Raw genomic sequence first — 24,862 nt, 5'->3', positions numbered from 1 at the left:
TGCTGTCTTGGAAGCACACACTCTTCTCAGCAACTACCTCGTGATCATCCAAGTGGCATCTCAGACCAAGCAGTGTGTTTTTAGCAGCTCCTGGAGCCTTGGCCTATGAAATGGGGAAGCAGGCGTGTGCACAGGCATTCCAATAATAGCTTCAGAAGGAGAGGATGGGTAAATACCCTGACTCATGTCCCCAGTGCATGCATGGCTGTCTCAGGCAGAGGGGTGTGGGTGTGGGCAGTGGGGACTTCTCTGTGTCTTTCTTTATCTAGAAAGACCAGGAAATGGGCAGAGTACACATGGGAGCCCAGGAGCTTGAGTTGCATGGGGTCAACTGCACTGTGTCACCCAGGAAGGTGAGAGGGCAATGACCAAATATGAAGCAAGTCAGGGAAGTCCTCTGAGAAATAGGAAGTGTGATCAGCTGGTAGAAAGCACAGCTCAGTTTACTGATATTCAGACTTTAGAATTTGGTGGGTAGTGTTCCATTTAATTATTATAATAAACCTAAGAGAAAGGCTGCTTAATTTTTATTTTCCAGAGTAGACAATGGAAGCACACAGGGTAATCTGATACATCGCTGTAAGTCTAAGACCTAGTTGATGTCGATTACTTAAATCATGGGAGGCTGAGAATGCTTTGTGTTCTCAGAGGTGGCGTAAAGGTTGACAAAGAATAACAATTTATTTTTCAGAAGATATACCCACTTTCATGGCCAAGCTGCCCCAGGACTGACTTCCAGTTAAGATAAAAATCTAAGTGTCCATTGGCTGGGAAGCAAGTATTCAAAGAAGGCTCCACAACAGTGTAAGAGAAATGTCTGTGCTGATGAATACTCGCCTCATTCCCATTCCTTCAGTGCTCCCGGGGAGTGCTCCCAGGGAGTGCTGCACATAAAGGATTATGCAGGAATCTTCAGGGAATAAACTATAGGCTATGTGTCATCCAAATGGGCCTGTGGGTCACAAGGACTGAGAGCTTCAGCCCTGATATTCTCTAGCTTCATAACCCAGGCGTTCCCCAGGTAATTCCAGAGCAGGAGTTCTGAGAACCATTCTTTGTGTGACATCATTGTGGCCCTTTCGTGCCATCATCTCAGCTGTATAAATTGACAAGACTAACCTGGAAAGTCCTTTTGTTGAGTGAGTACTAACAACCCTGAAGTCCTGACTGCCATGTGCCTTCTAAATGGCTTCATCTCTCAAAAGGACTCAGAAACGCATTTGTGATGCCCAGAGAAGGATTTGGGCAAAGGATGGAGTAGCTGGGATGGGATGAAATGTCTGGAAGAAAAAACCTAAAAAGGGAATGTAAAACTTTCTGTGACCTGACCCATATTTTTGGACTGAAGATTCTTGTAAAACTAATCATTTTTATGTATAAAGGCAAAGATTTGATAAATGAACATGAATAGGGAATTATATTTTCCAAGGACAGCTTAAATCTTTAAATTTAGGCATGAAAGATTTTTCAGGCCAGACTTTGAAGTACTTCCTCAAATTGGTCCCCCTCCACCTCACAAACGTGGGCAGTATGAACTCAGTTGTTAGCAACACATTCCAAAGGCCTGCAACCTAGAAACGAATTTGCAATCTGGCAGCCACCCTTCCTTCCATGGCTTCCTTTGGAAGTACCTCAGTCTTTGTCACCTACCATCTTGGGAGAGACTGCTTATAAACATGGCATGCAGCAATGGGACTGAAGGCAGGTAAAGTAGATTTGAGATCCTAAGAGGCACCCAAGGAGGTATGGGTGTAGGTTCATAGGCTGAAGGGCAGTATTGCTTATTCTTGTTGTAGTTTGAAAGTAAGGTCGTGTATTTGAACACTTAGTCCTCCATGTTTGTGCTGGTTTTGGAAGGTTGTGGAAGTTTTAGAAGATGACCCCTTGCTGGAGGAAGTGGATCACTGGGTGGGCTGGGGAGCTTGGGGTTTTATGTCCTGGCCTCATTTCCTGTTCCCTCTCTAAATTCTGTTCGACCAAGCTGTAAGAGGTTAAGGAGTCCCAACTATATACTCTTGTCACCATGGAGCTGTCTGCTGTGATTTCTTGCCCTCCACAGCAGACATATGCCCTCAACCTGTGAGCCCATGCAGACTTTTTGTTTAAGTGTGTTTGTCTGGCTGTTTTGTCACACAATAAGAGAAGTATTTAATTCACCTTTCATCTTCACAGGTAGCTCCCAACTGTCACTGTCCAGCCCACCAAGAACTATGAGCATTCTCCCCCCAATTTTGCCCCATTTATTAGAGTTAGTACTTTCTCATTACAATGCAATAGGTGACCACATCATGTATTCTGGCTTTCTCCTGTCTCAAAGGGATGGAAGTTTGTATGTTAAAGATGCACTCTGTGTTCTAATACTGCCGATTTCTACCCCTTTATCAACAGCCTTGGACCATTTTTCAATTTCTATTGCTTTGGACAATTCCCAGAACTTCCCAGAGAAGACCTACAACTGGTCAGGATTCAGTCCTCCCAGGAAGACAGATCTAGGGCAGCCCTGAAGCCATGGCCAACAGCTTTCTTCTGGCAAGACAAGATGCCCAGACCTTGACTATCTTTCCATCCACTGTATTTGATACATGGGGTTGGTTGGGCCAGAATGGGAGAAAATAAGTGTTGGTAGGTTCTTTCTACTTTCTCCCTTGCTGTGACAGACACTCCATCCCAGAGCATGTTAGGAACAAGAGAAGAGAATGAAACAGGACAGCCTCTTTGGGCCTTAATTCACCCAAAGTAGATCAAATCAGCTAATGACAGAATCTGGCTCTGTACAGGTCTATCACCTGTTCTCACTGTTAATCTGGCCCACATCTACATGAATGTATATATAGGGAGTTACCATATAGCAATCTAACCTACCTAAATTTGACTGACTCTGTAAAGTTTTTTTCTTTTATTTGGTTAAAATACAACACAATTAATTTTTACATACATATATACATTGTATTATACAAACACAAGACCGAATCTTATATAACCAATTTATGGGTGATTGAAAAGGTCCTCTAGCTTAGATTTTCTCATACCAAACAGTAGAACCTGAACTCACAAAAATTGAGGTGTTCTGTACTTCATTACTGTGTTGCTTGGGAGACAATAGAGTATAGAAAAAAGAACGTGGTTTTCAAAAAGATTATCTGAGTTTGTATCCTCATATGGCCGCATATTAATTTTGTGTGTGTATCATCTTTATCAATGTGTAGGAATAATATTGCCCACTTTGTGAAAACTCTATTAAATGGTACGTGTGCCACAAACAGTAGCAGCTGAGACAGTTTATCTCTTGAAGTATGTTTTTTGATTAGCATGTATATGAGCCAGCCCATAAACACTTACCCATCTGACATTATTTTATATAGTCAAATAAAGCATTTTGTCTGCCATTAATGTACAAAAGAGAAATTTTCTAATATGTCTTTGAGGGCCCTGAACCATGCTTTCTTAAGGCAAGTTATAAATTCACAGAGGAATGTGGCCATGTAAACTTGGGGCATTCTATGTTTTTCCTCAAGCATTATACTAACATGTTAAAATGCAAGATGTCATAAGCAGTTTCTAGAAAACTGAGGAGAATCACCATTCTGAAGAGTCCATTAAGAGTGTCACACCACCATTGCCATGGCAGTAATAGTGAAACACCTGAAGGAAAGGAACAGGTCTTCAGGTTGGAAGAAGAGCTACACAAATGGCATAGACAGCAAGTCAGGGACCCTTCATGAAGCGACAGACTATTTAGTTTTGAAGGACAAGGGGAGTCCATTTGCTATTATAGGTTTTGTCCATATCACAGGGTCAAGTGTATATACCAAGTCACAAAACAAAAAAAATCACTAGATAAAAGTAAGGTTATAATTCATGATTATCCTGGATGGAGGTATCAGGGGGATTGGGTTTATAGCTGCAAAGGGAAACAAAACTGTCATCTAAAATCAGGCTTGCTTATCAACTCTGTTCAGGGATCCTCAGAGGGCATAGCCTGATCTTTGGTGGGAAGAGAAAGTGACAGCTTGAAGCAACACAAAAGCCAGAGAAACTTTATTTATAATACAAACAAACAAACAAGCAACAACAAAACAACAACAAAATCACTTGATGAACAGTTTTACTCAGGTTTCTGACACATTACATCTCCAAATACATATGTTAGAACTAACAAATATTCCTAGGGTCATATTTGCAGAGTCAAAAAATACTCCAGAAACCTTTCTAAGGTTCACAATTTAAGTGCCTAAGTTACTATGGGAACAGGTAACTACTTTCCAGGTGTCCCTGCCTAGGCAATTAAGCTCCTGTATAGCTGTGGGGTAGGTCAGTCATTCTGGATGACATGGACTTCTAAATTACTTGAGAATGCTTTAAAAATGCATATCTTCAGTTGCACTCCCAACTGGCTGAGCAAGAGAAGGTCAGAATTGTGCATTTTAAATGGGCATCACAAGCATCAAACTAAAGCTTAGGTGCACCAGCTAGGTGTTGGATGGAGTTAACATCAAGTAAGTGGAGAAGGCAGACCTCCCTCTTCCTCCCTCTTCCCCAGTGTAGCCCCTGGAGATGATTTAGGTCATGAACGAGATACTGCAGAATGAGAGAGGTAGCTTTGCTACTCCTTTCCCTAGGTCACTTTAGGAGACTGCTATTCGTTGTCATTTACGTGAGCTCCTTTAATGAACAGACTGCTTTTCTTTTACCAGCTTGCTGAGACCCTGATCTCTACAGAATGAGCATCTGAACTATGGCAGATAATGCTAAAAGGTGTCACTTAAGAAAACTACACTTCCAACCCCCTGCCATGCATACTGAAAAAATGCTCAGTGTGTAGTGGCATTGAAGGAAAAAAGCCATGTGGGGTAGTCAGTCTCCAAGACTGGAGGTCCAAAAAGGATGGGGTTAGTCTTTCACTGTGAGAAGAGCATATTGAAGATGATGATTTGCTTAAGAGACTTTTAGTATTCCTGTTGTTAGTACTATGTCTGAGAGCATAAGGAGCCAGAGTCCCTGTTTTAATCTTTTGGAATTTAAATGCTGTCTTCTGGGCTACCCAGATAAGCTCAACCTCTGGTTCTACAACACTGAAATTTCTAAGGTCCATGACCTTTCCAAATGCTACTGCTCCTTCCTGAAAGAAGTGTGGGATCCTATCTTGAACTAGAACAGTTTGACTCCTGAGGAGACTAGAACTGTTTGCTTATTATTTCTAGCATGCTAATTTATAAAGCATGTGAGATTTCATTGTGCTTTTGTAAGCCACTGTGACTAACTATGTGCATCTGCTGAATAATAAAATAGTTGTCTTTATTTCTTCCTTGGTTGGAGAAATCTTTGTTTGCTACCTGGAACCTCCAGCTGTCCTATAGCAGAATGAAAGTCAGATGTCCTATGATGGGCAGAACAGTGACAGTTGGGAACACACTGCAGACTATTAATTTGCTATGGTCCTTGAGAGGTTGGTGACTGGAGTTGGGAGCTAGAGAGGAAGGATAAAGGACAGGAGCTCATTGAACAAGCATAGTTAGTGTGAAGACCTTCCTAGTTTTGGTCCCTGTCTTCTCCCCTTCCTGGAATGAGGCAGTTCCCCACTTTAGTGAGTGGAAACCCCACTTTCACTTTTTCTTTGCTTCTCATTCCCCTTTTCTCCATTTGGGAAGAGAAAAAAAGCAAGGTGGCAAGCCTAGACTTGTACAGATCAAGAGGACAAGGATGGAGTTTAAGGGCCAATTTTCAGGATGCAGGCTAGATACAGAACTCATCATGTTTCCTTCCATACCATTCTACATGATGGTGGCTATTGATCTTTTCTACAGGACAAGTGTCCATTCTTTCACGTAAAGACTCACAGGACCCTTTAAGGAGTAAATAAGAAAGAACCACAATATCCTGGGTCTCTTTGACACTGCCCACTTTCCACTGCGCAGACCAAACACCTATCAAGAAGAACCCAGAAAGCACCTTTTAATTGCCATAATGTTCTAGCTGCCTGCATCTGGACAGGTCTTGCTGGAGTTTCTCTCCATTTCTAGGCTCTTTTTGACACAGTGACCCATTTTACCTCTTTCTGTCCAGAAACAGCTGTTTCTCAGGGGGTATGAATCATCTTTTGTATTCATAACCAGGCAGGCAATCCACAAATATCACACACATTGTATTTGTTCAAAGTCCTTGAACCAGCTTTTGAAAATGTAACAAAGCTGTTACTCCTGGATTCACAACTGGTGTGAGGCTGCAGAGCCTGAAATATCACTTGACAAACCACTTCAAAGTCACCACCAAGATGGGGGCACATAAACCTCTTCCCTCTAGCTACTATGTACCTTTACTTACAGCTGAGCAATAAGCCTCAATGTACAAGCAGAATTCCAGTGTTTCTGAGTTAGGCAAAGCTGGCATTATGTCATAAAGCAATTTGATCCTTCTCATTAGTCAGCTGAATATTACCACAGGTAATAAATCCAGGAGAGCTGCATACCTCCTTACAGAAGGATTTTGCCTTCTTTCTCTATCACAACAAGCCAGTAGTAATTTATATACTGCCTGGAGATCAGTAGCACAAATCCTGGTAAGTAACTACTCAACCTAAGCCAAACTCTTTTCACCATCCCCACTATCCATTACAGAACTTGGAAACCCACTTATAAGAGCCAATCATCTTGAACCATGCTACCATCAAATTTATCTGTTTCATTCTTTCCCAAGTAACAACTCCTGTTAAGCTAAATGATGCTAGTGGGCATGTTTATTCCTTTAAGATGTTGTATTGCATTTGAAAAATAAATTAGTTAAATGTGCAAAAGATCTGAATTTCTTTCCATGATGGCAGAGGAAAACTTTAGTATTACATGCTTTCAGATTAGATATTTATTTTAATTGATTGCATAGTTCTTTTAGCTGAAGCAAAAAGTTCTAGTGAGGTTTTCAGCAGCCAGGCCATGCATGAGGGATGGCTTTTATTAGTGAGCACATAGGCAGTGGGCAGCATGCTACCAGTTCAAGTGAGAAAGTAATAGCAGAAATATTTTGATGCTGTTAGTAAAACTACACTGGAAAACGGGAAACACTCTTCCAAAAACAAGCACAAAAAATGGACGAAATTCTCAAATGCCACCAGTAAACAGGGTATGAAATCAAATGTTTGACTACTATCTTTAAAAAATAAATGGTGCTAGTGATATTAGTGGGTTCACCAAACAATGCCATGTAGATTATGAGATTTGGATATTTGAAGAATAAAGAGCTTGCTGTAGTTTTATATTGAGGAAGTGTCTAAGAAATGAACTAGAGGAAGATCCCTGAGGTTCCAGTGGACCCATCAAAGGAACTGTAGAAGTAGGAAACTCAAGCCGCTCCAGACATTTGCCAAGAGGGAAACCATGAAAAGCCTATATTAAATAGCTATAGTGTCTCTAGCAAACTTTTGTAAGGTAACTCCCAACATAGTTATCCTTACGATACAGAAGGAAGTGCCAATGGTCTGCACAAAAGGTCTGATTATCTGCCCTTTCTTTCCATTGCCACTCATCCCCACCCCAGTCTTCATACTCTGGCCCAGGGTACTCACCCTTGAGTTTCTCAATCCGAAACATTTTTACACTTTCTTTACCTCTTCTAGTCAGCACACTAACCTCTCAGGTCTAAGGGTAATGGGTACAACTTCTGAATATAGACCCTGAATTCTCTGACTAAAAAAAGATACTTGGCTCACAGGCCTGTGCACCAAGACCCACAGATCCCACGTTGTAATTACTCTCCTGTTGTATTTGGCACACATATTCTCCCTGATACTCTGCCACAAAGAGGACATTACATCTGGCTCACATGCCTTTGTGTTCCCACAACCAAGAGCACATTTAACACTTAATGAGTGCTTTGAAAATGCTAGTTGGCTTTTTCAATAACTCAATCAACCATTCTCTTTATTAAGGCAGCAGGAGAGGTAATAGGCTGCCTATCTTTGAGAAAATGACTTTCTCTCCCTCATCTTCACTTTCCTTAACTTTGATAGGCTTTAAGATGTATCAATAATGCAGCCAGCTCTGGGCTTGCTTTACAGATTAAACACTACATGCAAATCACTGGGTGAGTATCCAGTCATAAGCATGTTCAGTAAATGTTTATTGTTGGTGTCTCTACTTAGCCTTTTGCTTTCTCATCTATAAACTGGTTGCTTTAAACTTGCTGACTCCTACCTATCCCTAGATGAAAAGTTCTTTGTTCTCTGGATTTCTCAACTTGGCAACTTTAACCATCCTCTATTAATCACCCCCCATTTTTTCCTCTAGGGAAAAAATTCTACAAGAGCAGGTAATGATTCATCATTTTATAATAATACATATGCATTAAGGCATGGCTAGAATGACTTTCTAAACTTGCATTTCATCTACCAAGCTGTTCATTTTTCTTATAGGATTCTGGGAAGTGCAAAGTGGGATAATTTGGAATGATAAAACTTGTTTTGATATGTAGTCCCAAAGAGAGTTCTTGGATTTGTGTTTTTTGTTTGTTTTTCCATTTGAGGGTCTAAGAAGAGGGCAAATATATAAGCCCAGAACAGAGGAAGAAACAGAATACTAAGAATAAAATAGTTGTATAATGTAAGTCAAAAAATTGATAAAGATGGGCATTACACTTTGTACTTTGCTAGTCATACCATTCAGATCTCAGTGCATTTGAAAGAAATCACATTTGTTGTCCAATAGTTGTGGATTAAATGTGTAAGACCCACCCCCTGAAGTCATACTGATTGTCTTCTGTGATCTCATTACACTTTTATATCTATTTTATAAATATGTGCAGAAACTTTTATATCTATTTTAGTCATAGGAAGTTGAGACTTTATGGCGTAAGATTAAAAACCTGAATCCACCTCCTTCTCCATACCCCAAACCAATGACTGGTATCCACAAAGCAATGCAGACTTCATGATGAGACACAGGACTCTGCTTTTGTTACCTTCCATGTCCTGTAAGTGTGAGCAGTGCTCTGTGCTTGTTTCCCATAAATACATCCTTATTGATAATGTCAATAAAGTGCATTTCATCATCTACTTGGAAAGGATCCGTCCCTATCCCGGCAGCATGTTGCCTTCTAAATGGGGCAGAACAATGTACCACAGTGTCCAAGGACTTGTCATTTGTCACTGGGACCTTTCCTATTTGGATTGCACTTCCTTCTTCTAAGACTTCAGCAAACAAAATATTTTGGTTCAAACAACTGTTTCTGCAATGGAAGCAGTTGCAGTGGTAAGCACCTTTTACCCCACGTTTTCATTTTCAGTGCTTAATTTTAGGTTCACTCATAGTGTCAGAAAACATTTCAATGTTAGCTGAAGCTAGAGGGAGATGAGCATCAACAATGTCAATGTGCTTACCAGCAGCGCACCAAGACTCTACGGCTCCACTGACTTCAGAACTCAGATGTTAATAGACCTTTAACAACACAGGGGGCCTAGCCTGTAAGGACTTACTTCTGTGTTCCAGAAGAACATTTTGCAATACTTGTCCAGACTTTGTTTCTTTAAAGCCTATGTTAGAGTTTAATACCACAGGGGTCTTGAGTACATGTATCCTAGTTAGGGTTTTCATTGCTGTAAAGAGACACTATAACCAAAGCAACTCTTATAAATGACAACATTTAATTGGGGTTGGTTTACAGGTTCAGAAGTTCCTTTCATTATCATCAAGGCAGGAAGCATGTCTGCATTCAGGCAGTCATGATGTTGGAGGAACTGAGTGTTCTACATTTTGTTCTAAAGTCAATCAGAAGACTAGCTCCCATGTAGCCAGGAGAAGGGTCTCAAAGCCCATATCCACAATGACACACTTCCTTCAATAAGGACAGACTTCCTAATAGTGGCACTCTATGGGCCAAGTGTATTCAAAACCACCACAACACCCATCAATATTATTACCCTCCTATGCAACACGAGAAGGGTCTTTATCTCACCTTCCATTCATCTGAGCAAGTGGAAAACCAGATTTGGAGTTTTCTGCCCAAGTATGATAAAAATAATGTATTACTTTCTAGACACAGTATAGACAAGTTCTTTTATACATAACTGTACAATGGTGAACGTTGTAAGAACAACATATGTCCATTAGGCTTATAATGAGAAATAACACCTCATCAAGTCTTATTCCTGCTCGACAGTTATGGAAATGATAAAAAAGAAAAGAAAAACCATAAGAATGTGCTCAGGGTTGCTGCTTTAGCAGGAAATTCTGAATGAGAGTTCTTTCCAGTGGCCCATACCTTACTTTGTAGTCACAGAGCCTTTGTATGAGTATTTCCAACCAGATATGTGGCCGTCACATCTGTAGACCATAATGATTGACAAAGATTGGGTTTCACTCATCTTTGCCATATTCTCTAGACCCAACCATTCCACCTGCAGGGGAGCCTCCTTTCTTATTTCCATAAGTCTGTGTGTTGTCACTTTAACGCAAGGATAGCCACCTCTTAGTGCTCAGCCTCTGGATGGACATATTGGCTAAGTATTAGCTGCACATGGACAACTTGAAGAGAGACACTGAATGCCTGAGCATGAGCAGGTAGTTCCAGGTTTTGCTGTGAAGATTGCAAAATGAGCTTCTTTGTAATATGGATCTTTAGATCCTACCTCTGCAGATTCTTTTGTTGCAAGTATGGAAGAATACCTCAGTTGTGTTTGCTACAGAGGCTCATACTTCAAAAAACACCCCAGCAACTGCCAAGTAATTAAAATAAAGAATGAAAAACAGAACATGTCATTAGTTAAACAGTGTACCCCAAATGTGTATTACTATGACAATCACTGGCACTTATGTCAAGAATACTCGTGTCTAGACTTTCTTAAGATCTCATACTAGCATTGAATCTGTAGATTTCTTTTGGTAGGATGGCCATTTTTAAGATGTTGATCTTTCCAATCCATGAGCATGGGAGATCTTTCCATTTTCTGAGATCCTCCTCAATTTCTTTCTTTAGAGGTTTGAAGTTCTTGTCATACAGGTCCTTCACTTGCTTAGTTAGAGTCACACCAAGGTATTTCATAGTTTTTGTAACGATTGTGAAGGGTACCTTTTCCCTAATTTCTTTCTCCACATGTTTGTCCTTTGAGTATAGAAAGGCTACTGATTTGTTTGAGTTAATTTTGTATCCGGCCACTTTGCTGAACTTGTTTATCAGCTGTAGGAGTTCTCTGGTGGGATTTTTGGGGTCACTCAAGTACACTATCATGTCATCGGCAAAGAGTGATGTTTTTATCTCTTCCTTTCCGATTTGGATCCCCTTGATCTCCTTTTGCTGTCTAATTGCTCCAGCCAGGAATTCCAGTACTATGTTGAATAGGTAGGGGGAGAGTGGGTAGCCTTGTCGAGTCCCTGATTTAAGTGGGATTGCTTCAAGTTTCTTGCCATTAAGTTTGATGTTGGCTGTTGGTTTGCTGTATATTGCTTTTATTATGTTTAAATATGGGCCTTGGATTCTTCATGGAATTGGAAAGATCAATGTGCAATTTCATATGGAATAACAAAAGACCTAGAATAGCGAAATCCATCCTCAACAACAACAAAAAAACATCTGCGGGAATCACTATCCCTGACCTCAAGCTATATTACAAGGCAATTGTGCTGAAAACTGCATGGTACTGGTACAGAAATAGGCAGGTGGATCAATGGAATAGAATAGAAGATCCAGAAATGAGCCCTCATGTATATGGTCACCTGATTTTTGACAAAGGAGCAGTAAACATTCAATGGAAAAAGGACAGCCTATTCAACAAATGGTGCTGGTCCAAATGGCACTCAACATGCAAAAGAATGAAAATAGACCCGTTCTTATCTTCTTGTACAAAGCTCAAGTGTAAGTGGATTAAAGATCTCCACATTAAACCAGATACACTGAAACTATTAGATGAGAAAGTAGGGAAAACCTTAGAACACATAGGCACAGGAGAAAATTTCCTGAACAAAACACCAATGGCTCAAGCTCTAAGGTCAAAGATTAACAAATGGGACTTAATGAGATTGCAAAGTTTCTGTAAGGCTAAGGACATCGTCAAGAAAACAAAACGGCAACCAACAGAATGGGAAAAGATCTTTACCAACACCACATCAGATAGAGGCCTAAAATCCAAGGTGTACAAGGAACTCAAAAAGCTAGAAACCAGAGAATCAAATAACCCTATTAAAAATGGGGTAAAGAGCTAAACAAATCATTTTCAGTTGAGGAACACCGAATGGCCGAAAAACATCTGAGGAAGTGCTCGACATCCTTAGCCATCAGGGAAATGCAAATCAAAACAACCCTAAGTTTCCACCTCACACCAGTCAGATTGGCCAAGATCCAAAACTCAGATGACAGCAGATGCTGGCGAGGCTGCGGAGAAAGAGGAACACTTCTCCACTGTTGGTGGGGTTGCAAGCTAATACAACCACTCTGGAAATCTGTCTGGCGATACCTCAGAAAATTGGATATAGTACTACCTGAAGACCCAGCTATTCCACTTCTGGGCATTTACCCCAGAGACACTTTAATACACAACAAAGATATATGCACCACAATGTTCATAGCGGCTCTATTTATAATAGCCAGAAGCTGGAAGGATCCCAGATGTCCTTCAGAAGACGAATGGATACAAAAATTGTGGTACATATACACAATGGAATACTACTCAGCCACCAGAAACAATGACTTAACCAAATTCTTAAGAAATGGCTGCATCTAGAGAAGATCATCCTGAGTGAGATAACCCAGTCACAAAAGAACAGACATAATATGCAGTCACTGATAGTGGGATGCTAACCCCAGAGGCTTGCACTCCCCCAGAAACAACTCACAGACTGTATGAAGTCCAAGAAATAAAGAAAACAAAAAATATACATATATTCACAAAACAAGAAGACTTTGACTATTTCCATGTTGCGTTTTGTTTTACATGTACTTTACGCTTATTGTAACTAGTAGGTTTTCAATGCAAACTGTCAAGCCCTTGAAAAAATCAAGTACTGACTAAAAAATATATTCACATGGTTTTATGTAAAATTTATTTTAATGTCTGAAAAAACAGTACTGACAAAAATGTATAATTTTAAGCAAAAAATGTTTAAAATCTGTACATTTATCTTTGTTTTGCAAATTAAAGTCGTTAAAAAAAAAAGATCTCATACTAGCTGCCACTAAGAAGGGCATCTGGGAATCTCACTACTGCAGTGGCTCTCTGGACAAGGCTACTGATGGAGAGAAAACCAGCACAAGCAGTGGTGGTGCTGTAGTCCTTGTAATATACACTTTCTGAGCTATGGAGCAGAAGCTTGTGGGAGAACAAATCAGAATAAGTATCCAGGTTCCTGTAGTCTCAGGGAAACTGTTCCTTTACTGTATCACCATTTTGGAGAAAATTGGTTTTCCTGGTCATTACTTCTTGTAAACAGCTTATCTGTGCAGATGCCAATGGCTTTTAATATGCTCAGGTGGGTTCTCAGAAGATTTAATGATAGACACCGTGTGAGCACCAATCGAAGTAGATAAACAGTAGGATTTGAGCAACCAGGAACATATTGACTAAATATGCCCTGGAATATTCTAAATGATGGCTTTTTAGTTGTTTAAGCTTGATAGGGTTTGGGAATATTGACATATTTCCAAGATTTCCTTCCACTCCTTCCCTCCAGTCCTCACAATAAGGCCTTAGGTTGGCAACCTCTCTGAAGTAACACTTGGCGATTTTGATGGAGTTAGGCTATTATGATCTTCTCTGTTTAACTTGTTGCATGCACTGTGGCCTGACACAGACTTTCTTAACAGAAGTAGTTTTCAAATGTTTAAGCCTTCTGGGGCTTGGTAAAAAGGGTGAACTTTTGCCTTTGTAATAAGATATGCTCCAATTACCAACTTTAGCAATTTAATATAGTTGAATAATAACTAAATGAGACACTCTGTCACTCAGTCATTACTCAAGCTTCTGTTGGGGATAAAATGAGGGGTTGCCAGAAGTCAACTTACTCCTTTGGGGAGCTCAGCATAAAAACCAACTCTGGAAAACTAAAAAAAAAAAAAAATTTTTTAAATATTTAAAATTCCAGAAAGTACAGCTCAAACCTCAAATCTAATTTCATAAAATAGGATTATAAAGTGCCATAAAAACTCATTTGATTTTTTAAAATGGCAGGATATTTTGTGTTATTATTTTTATATTTGGAAAATATTGTGGTGATATAAAGCAATCTACATATTTGATATAATGAGTGCTTTGAGGATAAAGATGATCTAGAGGAGCTCATTTTCCTATTGGCAAGAGATGTGCCCTTAGCCTGCTTTGCAGGTAGCTTCACAGAAACAGTCCAGGATCCGTTACATGGTTTACATACTTGTGTCTTGCCTTGATACATACAAGATTTATCTATGAAGGATTATTTATGTGTACAGCTTGGAGAAGCCAAGACTTTTTATTTTCTCGCTTTAGTCTCAGGTTTGGTTGCCTATTTTTGTTTTTTGTTTGTTTGTTTGCTTGCTTTTCAGATTTACCATAGGCCAAGTTTTTCCTATATCTGGGATTTAGATTCCTCAGAAAATTGGGATGCTTCATTTATACACTTAGAACATATACATTATGTATCCCAGAGCAGTGGTTCTCAACCTTCCTAATGCTATGTGACCTTCCTTCTAATACAGTTTCTCATCTTACTGTGACCCCCAACCATAAAGTTATTTTGTTGCTATTTTATAACTATAATTTTGATACTTTCATTAATTGTAATACAAATACCTGTGTTTTCTGATGGTCTTTGGTGACCCTTGTGAAAGTGTGGTCTGACCCTGAGTCTCAAACCACAGCTTAAGAAACATTGTCCTAGAGTGTCAACACAGAGTGAACACGGTCACCCAGGAAGGCTGCTCTGCCCCTGTAGTGTGAACTGTGGTTGGGGGGAATCTGAATTTGAATCGCAGGCAACTGGTGGATCCCTCAGTAATGTAGAAGGAATCTCCCAGGAAAGCCATGCATCTTTCCAGGTACTCATCCCTAGGTTAAGCCACATACTAGGTTAAAAAACAAACCACAGGACCATATAATCTCTTAAGTCCTAGATTCTTGGCTTTAAATCATTTTTATAATTGCTAATGTTCTTTCACAGTGAGTTTGTTTCTTGTAGACAGAGGTGCCCCTACTCTACTGAGCAAGCTAATACAAGTGCTTATAGGGGTTTACAAGTTCATGGTATAAAATATGTATCCCTGGGTGCGTGGCAGGTCCGGCAGGTGCGAGGCGACAGCAGTGGCCCGAGCCTGGCCCAGTCTTGTCCGTCTGTGGCCCGCCAGGCCTGACCCCGGTCCAGGCCTGACCCCTAGTGCCATGGCATCACTAGGGCCCTGCCGGGTCCTGAGCCTCCCCAGGGAGGGGCTCCACCTGCCCTGCCGAGAGCGCAGTCCTGGCCATCTCCGACTTTAAATTGGGCATCGTGGGTCGGCCGCGTGGCCGGAAAGACCAAGTGCACGCTGATAGATGAGCAGGACATAACACTGGTGAATAGCTACTCCTGTGAGGCTCGAATGGAAGTAGATGCTGATGGAAATGGTGATAAGATGTTTGCATATGCCTTTGACAGAAACCGAGGAAGGGGCTCAGGCAAGCTTCTGCATGAGCTGCTATGGGAATGAAACAGGGAGGTGTGGCTCCTGGGTTTCAGGTGGTACGCCACAATGCTGTGACTGTGGACAGTGTCTGGCCAACCTGCAGCTGGTACCGTGGGGCTGGCGATCCAAAGCTGAAGAGACATCCAGCAAAAAAAGGGAGCAAAGCTTATATTGGCTTGCAACCTGGAGCTTTCCACAGACCTTATAGACAAACAATTCCCTGTCTGGAATGTGACCCGGTACTATAATGCCAATGAGGATGTGGTGGAAGAGGAGGAAAGGTCCTGTACCTACTATGACTGTCACCCTCCTTGCCTGGTGATTGAAAAGCAGTGTTCGACAGGGCTCTGCCCATCTGCCCCGTGGACCAGCAGTTACCAAAAGTGAAGGCCTGGTGAGAAGGGGATCCGAGTTGCCAGGGGGCAGAGAGATCTCTGCCCAGTGCACACAGAAAACACGCCCCTGCCCTGCCTGATCTAGGGACCAGGAACCAAGCATTGGGAACTTTGTTATCACCCGGCAGCTTTCGGGCGCAGAGCAGGGCTCAGACTATCCGCCACCTGGACCAGAGAGATCCAGGGACACAGACCAGGTACAAGGGAAAAGCAAGAAAATATCACTGACAACAAGATGGCAAGAGGAAAGCGAAAGAGCATATCCCAAAAAAACCAAGACAACCTGGCAACACGAGAACCCAGCTCTCCCATCACAGCAAACAGAAGAATGCTAAACACTCCAGAAAAAGAAGACTCAGACCTAAAATCATACCTCAAGACGATGATAGAGATCCTTAAACAAGAACGGGAGGAAAAGCAAAAAGAATCAGAAGCTTTTAAAGAGGAAACAAACAAAAAAAATACTCAAAGAACTCAAAGAACTAGAGGAAAACAGAACCAAAGAGAGGAAGGAATGGAAGAAGGATTTTAAAATGAAAATTGACACAATAAAGAAAACACTAAAAGAGATAACACCAGAGGTAGAACACCTAAAAAAGAAATCAGGAGGTACAGAAGCAAGCATTTCCAATACACGATGAGAGATGGAAGAGAGAATCTCGGGGGCCGAAGACAACATTGTAAACATAGACAAAACAGCCAGAGAAAATGCAAAAACCAAAAAGCTCCTAACCCAAAATGTCCCGGAGATCCAGGACACAATGAGAAGACCAAACCTAAGTATAATAGGAATAGAAGAGGAGAAGAATATCAAATAAGAGGCACAGTCAATATCTTCAACAAAATTGTAGAATAAAACTTACCTACCCTTAAGAATGAGATGACCACGTGCGTAAAAGAAGCCTTCAGAACTCCAAATAGGTTGGACCAGAAAATAATTTCCACCTGACACATGATAGTCAAAACACCAAGTGTCCAAAGCAAAGAAAGAATACTAAAAGCAGTAAGAAAAAAAAGTCAGGTAACATATAAAGGCAGACCAATCAGAATCACAGCCCATTTCTCAACAGAGACTATGAAAGCTAGAAGAGCCTGGACAGACATCATGCAGACCCTAAGAGAGCACAAGTGCCAACCCAACTGCTCTACCCAGCAAAACTATTAATCACCATAGATGGAGATATGAAGATATTTCAAGAGAAATCTAATTTACACAATATCTGAACACAAACCCAGCACTACAACGAATTATAGGTGGAAAATCCAATACAATGAGGGGAACTACATCCCAGTAAAAACAAGAAAATGCCTAAGCAAGAAAACAAAAAGAAGAATGAGACAAAGACACAAATCAACTTACAAAAGCAATAATAGCAGGAAACAGCAACCACTATTCCTTGATATCTATTAACATAAATGGACTCAACTCCTCAATAAAGAGACATAGTCTATCAGACTGGATACATAAACAAAATCCAACAGTTTACTGCATACAGGAAACTCATCTCAGAGACAAAGACAGTCACTATCTCAGAGTAAAAGTTTGGGGAAAAAACTTCCAAGCAAACAGCTTCAAGAAGCAAGCTGGAGTGGCTATTCTAATATCGAATAAAGTAAATTTCCAACCAAAAGTTATCAAAAAAGATAAGAAAGGACACTTTTTACTCATTACAGAAAAAATCTGTCAGGAAGAACTCTCAATTCTTAACATACATGCTTCAAATACAAAAGTACCCACATTCATAAAAGAAACCCTACTAAAGTTCAAAAAATACATTTCACCCCACACAATAATAGTGGGAGACTTTAATATCCCACTCTCACCAATGGACAGATCATGGAAACAGAAACTGAACAAGGACACTGTAAAACTAGCAGAGACAATGAACCAAATGGAATTAAGAGATATCTACAAAACATATAATCCTAAAGTAAAAGAATATATCTTCTTCTCAGCACCCCATGGCATCTTCTTGAAAATTGACCACATAATTGGACACAGAATGAGCATCAATTGATATTAGAAGATTGAAATACTCCCATGCATCCTCTCAGATCACCATGGTCTAAGGCTGATCTTTAACAACAACAAAGACAACAAAAAGCCCACATACACATGGAAACTAAACAATGCTCTGTTAAATGATAGCAGGGTCAAAGAAGAAATAAATAAAAAATTAAGGATTTTCTAGAATTTAATGAAAACTAAAACACAACATACCCAAACCTATAGGATGCAATGAAAGCAGTACTGAGAGGAAAACTCATAGCTCTGAGAGCTTCCAAAAAGAAACTGGAGAGAGCATATATCAGCAACTTGACAGCACAGCTAAAATCTCTAGAACAAAAGGAACCCGATACACCCAAGAGGAGTAGACAGCAAGAAATAATCAAAATTAGGGCAGAAATAGACAAAATAGAAACAAAAACAACCATTGAAATAATCAACAAAACCAAGAGCTCATTCTTTGAGATAATCAACAATATTGATAAACCCCTAGCCAGACTAACTAGAGGGCAAAGAGAGAGTATAAAAATTAACAAAATCGGAAAGGAAAGTGGAGACATAACAACTCAAACTGACGAAATTCAGGAAATCATCAAATCCTACCACAAAAGCCTATACTCTACAAATTTGGAACATCTGAAGGAATTGGATGAATTACTAGACAGATACAAGAACTTAAAGTTAAACCAGGACCAGGTAAACCATTTAAATAATCCCATAACAACTAAAGAAATAGAAGTCATCAACAGTCTCACAACCAAAAATCACTCAGGTCCAGACGGGTTCAGTGCAGATTTTATCAGACATTTATTATGGAAATAACACCAATACTCTCCAAACTATTCCACAAGATAGAATCAGATGGAATACTACCTAACTCATTCTTCGAGGCTACAATAACCCTCGTTCCTATACCACACAAAGACCCTACAAGGAAAGAGAACTTCAGACCAATCTCACTTTTGAACATTGATGCAAAAATACTCAACAAAATCCTTGGAAACAGAATCCAAGAACACATCAAAATGATCATTCACCATGACCAAGTAGGCTTCAATGCAGGGATAGTTTGATATACAAAAATTGATTAATGTAACCACCATATAAACAAACTCAATGAACAAAATCACATGGACATCTCACCTGATTTTGAGAAAGCATTTGAGAAAATTCAATACCCCTTAACCTAAAAGTCTAGGAAAGAACAGGAATACAAGATACATGTACCTAAACATAATAAAAGCAATATACAGCAAACCAACAGCCAACATCAAACTTAACAGTGAGAAACATGAAGCAATCCCACTAAAATCAGGGACTCGACAAGACTGCCCACTCTCCCCCTGCCTATTCAACATAGTACTAGAAGTCCTCGCTGGAGCAATTACAGAGCAAAAGGAGATCAAGGGGATACAAATTGGAAAGGAAGAAGTAAATACATCACTCTTTGCAGATGACATGATAGTGTACTTAAGTGACCCCAGAAATTCCACTGAGAACGCCTACAGCTGATAAACAAGTTCAGCAAAGTGGATGTATACAAAATTAACTCAAACAAATCAGTAGTCTTCCTATATTCAAAGAACTAACATGTGGAGAAAGAAATTATGGAAAAGATACCCTTCACAATTGTCACAAAAACTATGAAATACCTTGATGTGACTCTAATTAAGCAAGCAAAGGACCGGTATGACAAAAACTTCAAACCTCTAAAGAAAGAAATCGAGGAAGATCTTAGAAAATGGAAAGATCTCCCATGCTCATAAATTGGAAGGATAAACATTTTAAAAATGGCCATCCTACCAAAAGCAATCTACAGATTCAATGCAATCCCCATCAAAATTCTAACCCAGTTCTTCATTGAGTTGGAAAGATCAATGTGCAATTTCATCTGGAATGACAAAAGATCTAGAATCGCAAAATACATCCTCAACAACAAGAAAACATCTGCAGGAATCACTATTCCTGACCTTAAGCTATATTACAAAAGAATTGTGCTGAAAACTGCATGGTACTGGTGCAGAGATAGGCACATGGATCAATGGAATAGAATAGAAGATCCAGTAATGAGACCTCACATATATGGCCACCTGATTTTTTACAAAGGAACTGTAAACATTCAATGGAAAAAGGGCAGCCTATTCAATAATTGGTGTTGGTCCAACTGGCACTCAGCATGCAGAAGAATGAAAATAGACCCTTTCTTATCTCCTTGTACAAAGCTCAAGTGTAAATGTATCAAAGATCTCCACATTACACCAGGTACACTGAAACTATTAGATGAGAAAGTAGGGAAAACCTTAGAACACATAGGTACAGGAGAAAATTTCCTGAACAAAACACCAATGGCTCAAGCTCTAAGGTCATAGATTAACAAATGGGACTTAATGAGAATGCAAAGTTTCTGTAAGGCTAGGGACATTGTTAAGAAAACAAAATGGCGGCAGCCAACAGAATGGAAAAAGATCTTTACCAACTCCACATCAGATAGAGGCCTAATATCCAAGGTATACAAAGAACTCAAAAATCTAGTCACCAGAGTATCAAACATCTGTGTTAAAAAATGGGGTACAGAGCTAAACAAAACGTTCTCACTTGAGGAATATGGAATGACTGAGAAACATCTAAGGATGTGCTTGACAACCTTAGCCATCAATGAAATGCAAATCAAACCAACCCTGAGATTCCACTTCACACTAATCAGATTGGCCAAGATCCAAAAGTCAGATGACAGCAGATGCTGATGACGTGGAGAAAGAGGAACACTTCTCCACTGTTGGTGGGGTTGTAAACTGATATAACTACTCTGTAAATCAGTATGGCGATTCCTCAGAAAATTGGACATAGTACTACCTGAAGATACAGCTATTCCACTTCTAGGCATATATCCCAGAGACACTTTAATATTCAATAAAGGTACATGCACCACAATGTTCATAGCAGCTCTATTTATAATAGCCTGAAGCTGGAAAGAACCCAGATGTCCTTCAGAAGATGAATGGATACAAAAATTGTGGTACATATACACAATGGAATACTACTCAGCTATCAGAAACAATGACTTAACCAAATTCTTAAGAAAATGGATGCATCTATAGAATATCATCCTGAGTGAGATAACCCAGTGACAAAAGAAAAGACATAATATGCAGTCACTGATAGTGGGATGCTAACCCCAGAGTCTCGGACTACCCCAGAAACAACTCACAGACTGTGTGAAGTTCAAGAATAAAAGAAAAGTAAACAAAACAAACAAAAATAAAAGCATTATGCTCAATCCTTACACACCAAGAAAACGTTGACTAATTCAGGGTTACATCGTGTTTTACATGTACTACTTTTTGTTCATTGTAACTAGTAAGACCTTGATGCAGAATATCAAACCTTAAAAAAATGATAAAAAAAAAGCCAAGCACTGACAAAAATGTATTTGTATACATTTATGCAAAAATGTTTAATTTTTTTCTTTTATCTTTGTTTTTTAAAATAAAATTAAAAAAAAAAAAGAAATAAAAAAAAGAAGAAGAAATGCAGCTTCCAGAGTTCAATGTCAGTGGGAGTCTCCAGGTAGCTGGATGCTGCGATTCTGTGGCTCTCAGTGCCAGCAGAAGGACTGGCCTGCCCAGAGGAAGCGTTTCTTCCAGCATGAGCTTGAGCCAATCGATGACGGGCTGAAGAGCTACCAGTGCTGCAGGTTTAAAATCTCCAGCTCCTCATGAGCACAATGGAAGCCAGACTGGCAGTTGAGCCTGGAGGTGTCAAAGAAGCCAGCAATGGCTCTAAAGCAGCTGCCATCAGACCTCACAGCAACAAGCAGTCTGTGGGGTCAGTGGCCTGCAGTTTTTACCTGTGGCAGAGACAGCAGGGAGGTTCCTAGGACCTTTCTCATTATTTCTATGTTAATATGTTTATAAACTCATGTCCAGTTTTATTTTTGGGGGCGGGCTCCCAAGAGGAGGGTTAGCAACTTCAGATAGAATCATTTGTTGTATTCCTCAATGGTAAACAGTTACCATTCAGCTAGAGACTGTTGTGGAGTCAAGCTTCTCACTCCTGGGCAGTGGGGGTCCCACTGAGAGGCTTGCAGAGTCATGTCTAAACAGGCCGAACAAAGGGGTAGTATCTTTATAGCCAGTCTCTGCTGCTGAAACCCCTGTTGTCTAGCCTTTTTAATATAGGGTCTCTCCTGAAACTTCATGTGTAAATCAGGCTGGCCTTGAACTCAGATCTACCTGCCTCTCTGCCTCTTGAGTGCTGGGATTAACATGCCTGGCTCAACTTTTTTTTTTTTTTTTTTTTTAAAGGAACTAATTCTAATGAAACTGGTTTTAATGAATGGACTAGGAGGACTTGCCTCAGTCATCACTCCAGAGCATGACTGCAGAGGATATGAGTAAGGAGTGCAATGGAGGCTCTGCTCTCTCTGTGGGCAGGTGTTCTGGAATATTCAGTAGGTTGGCTGTTTGTCTTAGTTTCTATCACAGCAATAATCAACCTGGGAAGGAGGGATTATTTCAGCTTATACTTCCACATCACAGTCCACTGAAGGAAGTTAGGACTAAAGCTGATACAGGCCGTTGAGGACTGCTACTTACTGTTTGCTCTTTTTATCTTGCTCAGCCTAGGTTCTTATGGCACCCAGGATTGCCAGCCCGGGGTGGCATTGTATTAAGTGAGTTAGGCCCTCCCAAATAAATTCTTAAGAAAATCAGGACAGAATTACCACAGGCCAATTTAAAAAAATTATTTAAAATTGTTTACAGGCATTGTCCTGGTTCAATATTTGTTGCTGAGATAGTACTCCAGGACAACAACCGACCGAACAAAAATCAACCCAACTTGTGGGCACAAGGGTTATATTTGGCTTACAGTTCCAAGTTACAGTTCACCATAATGGGGCAGTCCCAGTGACAGTACCTAACAACAGCTAATTATGTCCATAGACAAAACAGAGAAAAATAATGCATACACATTCATTCATTTGTCTGTTGCTTTTGCTCGGCTTAGATTTCTTTTCTCTTACATAATTCCAGGCCTACCTGCCTAGGGAATGGTTATGCATACATGGGCCTGAGTCTTCCCATATCAGTTAACATAATTAAGATGATCACCCATAGAAAACTCTACAGGCCAACCGAATGTAGAATCCCTTTCTAGGTAATGAAGGCTCTGCCAACCTAAAAGGCTAACAATCACAGGCACATAATGTATGCTGAGCATACAATGGTTTTGCTTTCCACTTCATAGCCCTCTCTTGATCACTTCCTCCTCCCCTTATTTTCTTGTTCCTATAGAAAATTTTACCCCATTATCATTTATATATATATATATATATATATATATATATATATATATATATATATATATATATATATATATATATATAAAACTTTATGGGACTACACAAAATCTAGGCACCACAAATAGAAGAAAACTTACATTTGTCTTTCTGAAATTGGGTTAATTCACTTAATGTGATTACCTCCAGTTATATCCATTTTTCTTGCAAATGACATAACTCCATTCTTCTTTATGGCTGAAAATTCTAATATATATATATATATATATATATATATATATATATTCTATACATCCAATATAAACATGCATATGTGTGTGTCTGTGATATGTTCTTATATTCCTATGTTCTTAGACATCTAGGCCAATTCCATAGCATACATGTTGAGAATAATGCTGTAGTAAAATATGGATAGGCAAGTATCTCTGTGGCATTTGGTGGTTTGAACAGGAGTGACCCTCATAGGCTCATATATTTGAATCCTTGGTCATTAAGAAATAGTATTACTTGACAGATTAGGAGGTGTGGCCTTGTTGAAAAAAGTGTATTACTGGGGATGGGCTTTGGGGTTTCAAAAGCTCAAGCCAGACCAAGTATCTCTCCTTCCTGCTACCTATGAACAAGGAAGTAGAACTCTTAGCTTTTCCAGCATTGTGGCCGTATGCATGCTGCCATGCTTCCCACCACGATGATAACGAACTAAACTTCTTGAAATTATAAAAGCCAGTCCCAATTAAAAGTTTTCCTTTATGAGTGACCATAGTCACAGTGTCTTTTCCCAGAAACAGAATGGTAATTAAAACAGACATGCTGACTTAGTGTCCCTGGGGTGAATAACTAAAAGTAATCCTAACTTAGATGGCTAAAAATAGGTATATTTCAAGTTTTATTGAGCAACATCTATATTGATTTCTGTAGAGTTTACATTCCCACCAGCAGTGAACAAGGGTTCTCTTTTGCTGCTTATTATTTTTAGAAGGGGCTTATATGCTCTTTGTAGGTGAGGATTTGTTTTCTTCTACCAAAACTGTGGCTATCTCTATGCCCTGAAGAGAAACTCTGGAAGAAATTGCCTCAGATTTCAGCTCAGAGGACAGCAATGCTACACTAGGCAGCCCAGATCTAAGCATTGCTTCAGCAGAACCGATGTTCTCGTTTCCCTGACCTGGGCCACATGTGAGATGAACGGATGTAGAAAGACTGTTCAATTGCAGAACTTCCCAGGGAGAGTATAAAATATACAGGGAATCTCTGATAGACCACAGCCACTTTAGAATGCTTTGGGAATGAGTTTGTTACTGTCTTCAACTATGTCCAACTTAAACACTTTCCTGTCTCCTCATCTTTATTTTGAGTTCAGCTTGAAGGCTGTACTCTACCTCTAAAATCAGCAGCAAACCAAGTTTCTCATTGTAAATCACTCTATCCTGCCACTCCTATGGTCATGTTCAGCATTCGATCCCTATTTTATATACCTCAGTTTTATTATGATCCAGACCATCATAGCTGGTAATTCAGGATAGATACATGCTTGCCAGTACAACCCAGGCTAAG

General features: G+C 39.9%; 1 pseudogene across 1 annotated transcript; it reads left to right on the top strand.

The window, feature by feature from the left end:
• Positions 1-364: 364 nt before the first annotated feature.
• LOC308433630 (zinc finger MYND domain-containing protein 19-like) lies at positions 365-15,993 on the top strand (annotated as a pseudogene). The gene is made up of 2 exons: positions 365-470; positions 15,367-15,993. The product of its transcript is annotated as a zinc finger MYND domain-containing protein 19-like (transcript).
• Positions 15,994-24,862: the final 8,869 nt, after the last annotated feature.

This window comes from Micromys minutus (genome assembly GCF_963924665.1).
Source record: "Micromys minutus genome assembly, chromosome: 20".
Classification (NCBI taxonomy): domain Eukaryota; kingdom Metazoa; phylum Chordata; class Mammalia; order Rodentia; family Muridae; genus Micromys; species Micromys minutus.
Note: the sequence above shows the minus strand (reverse complement) of the source record. Positions and strands in the feature narration are given on the sequence as shown.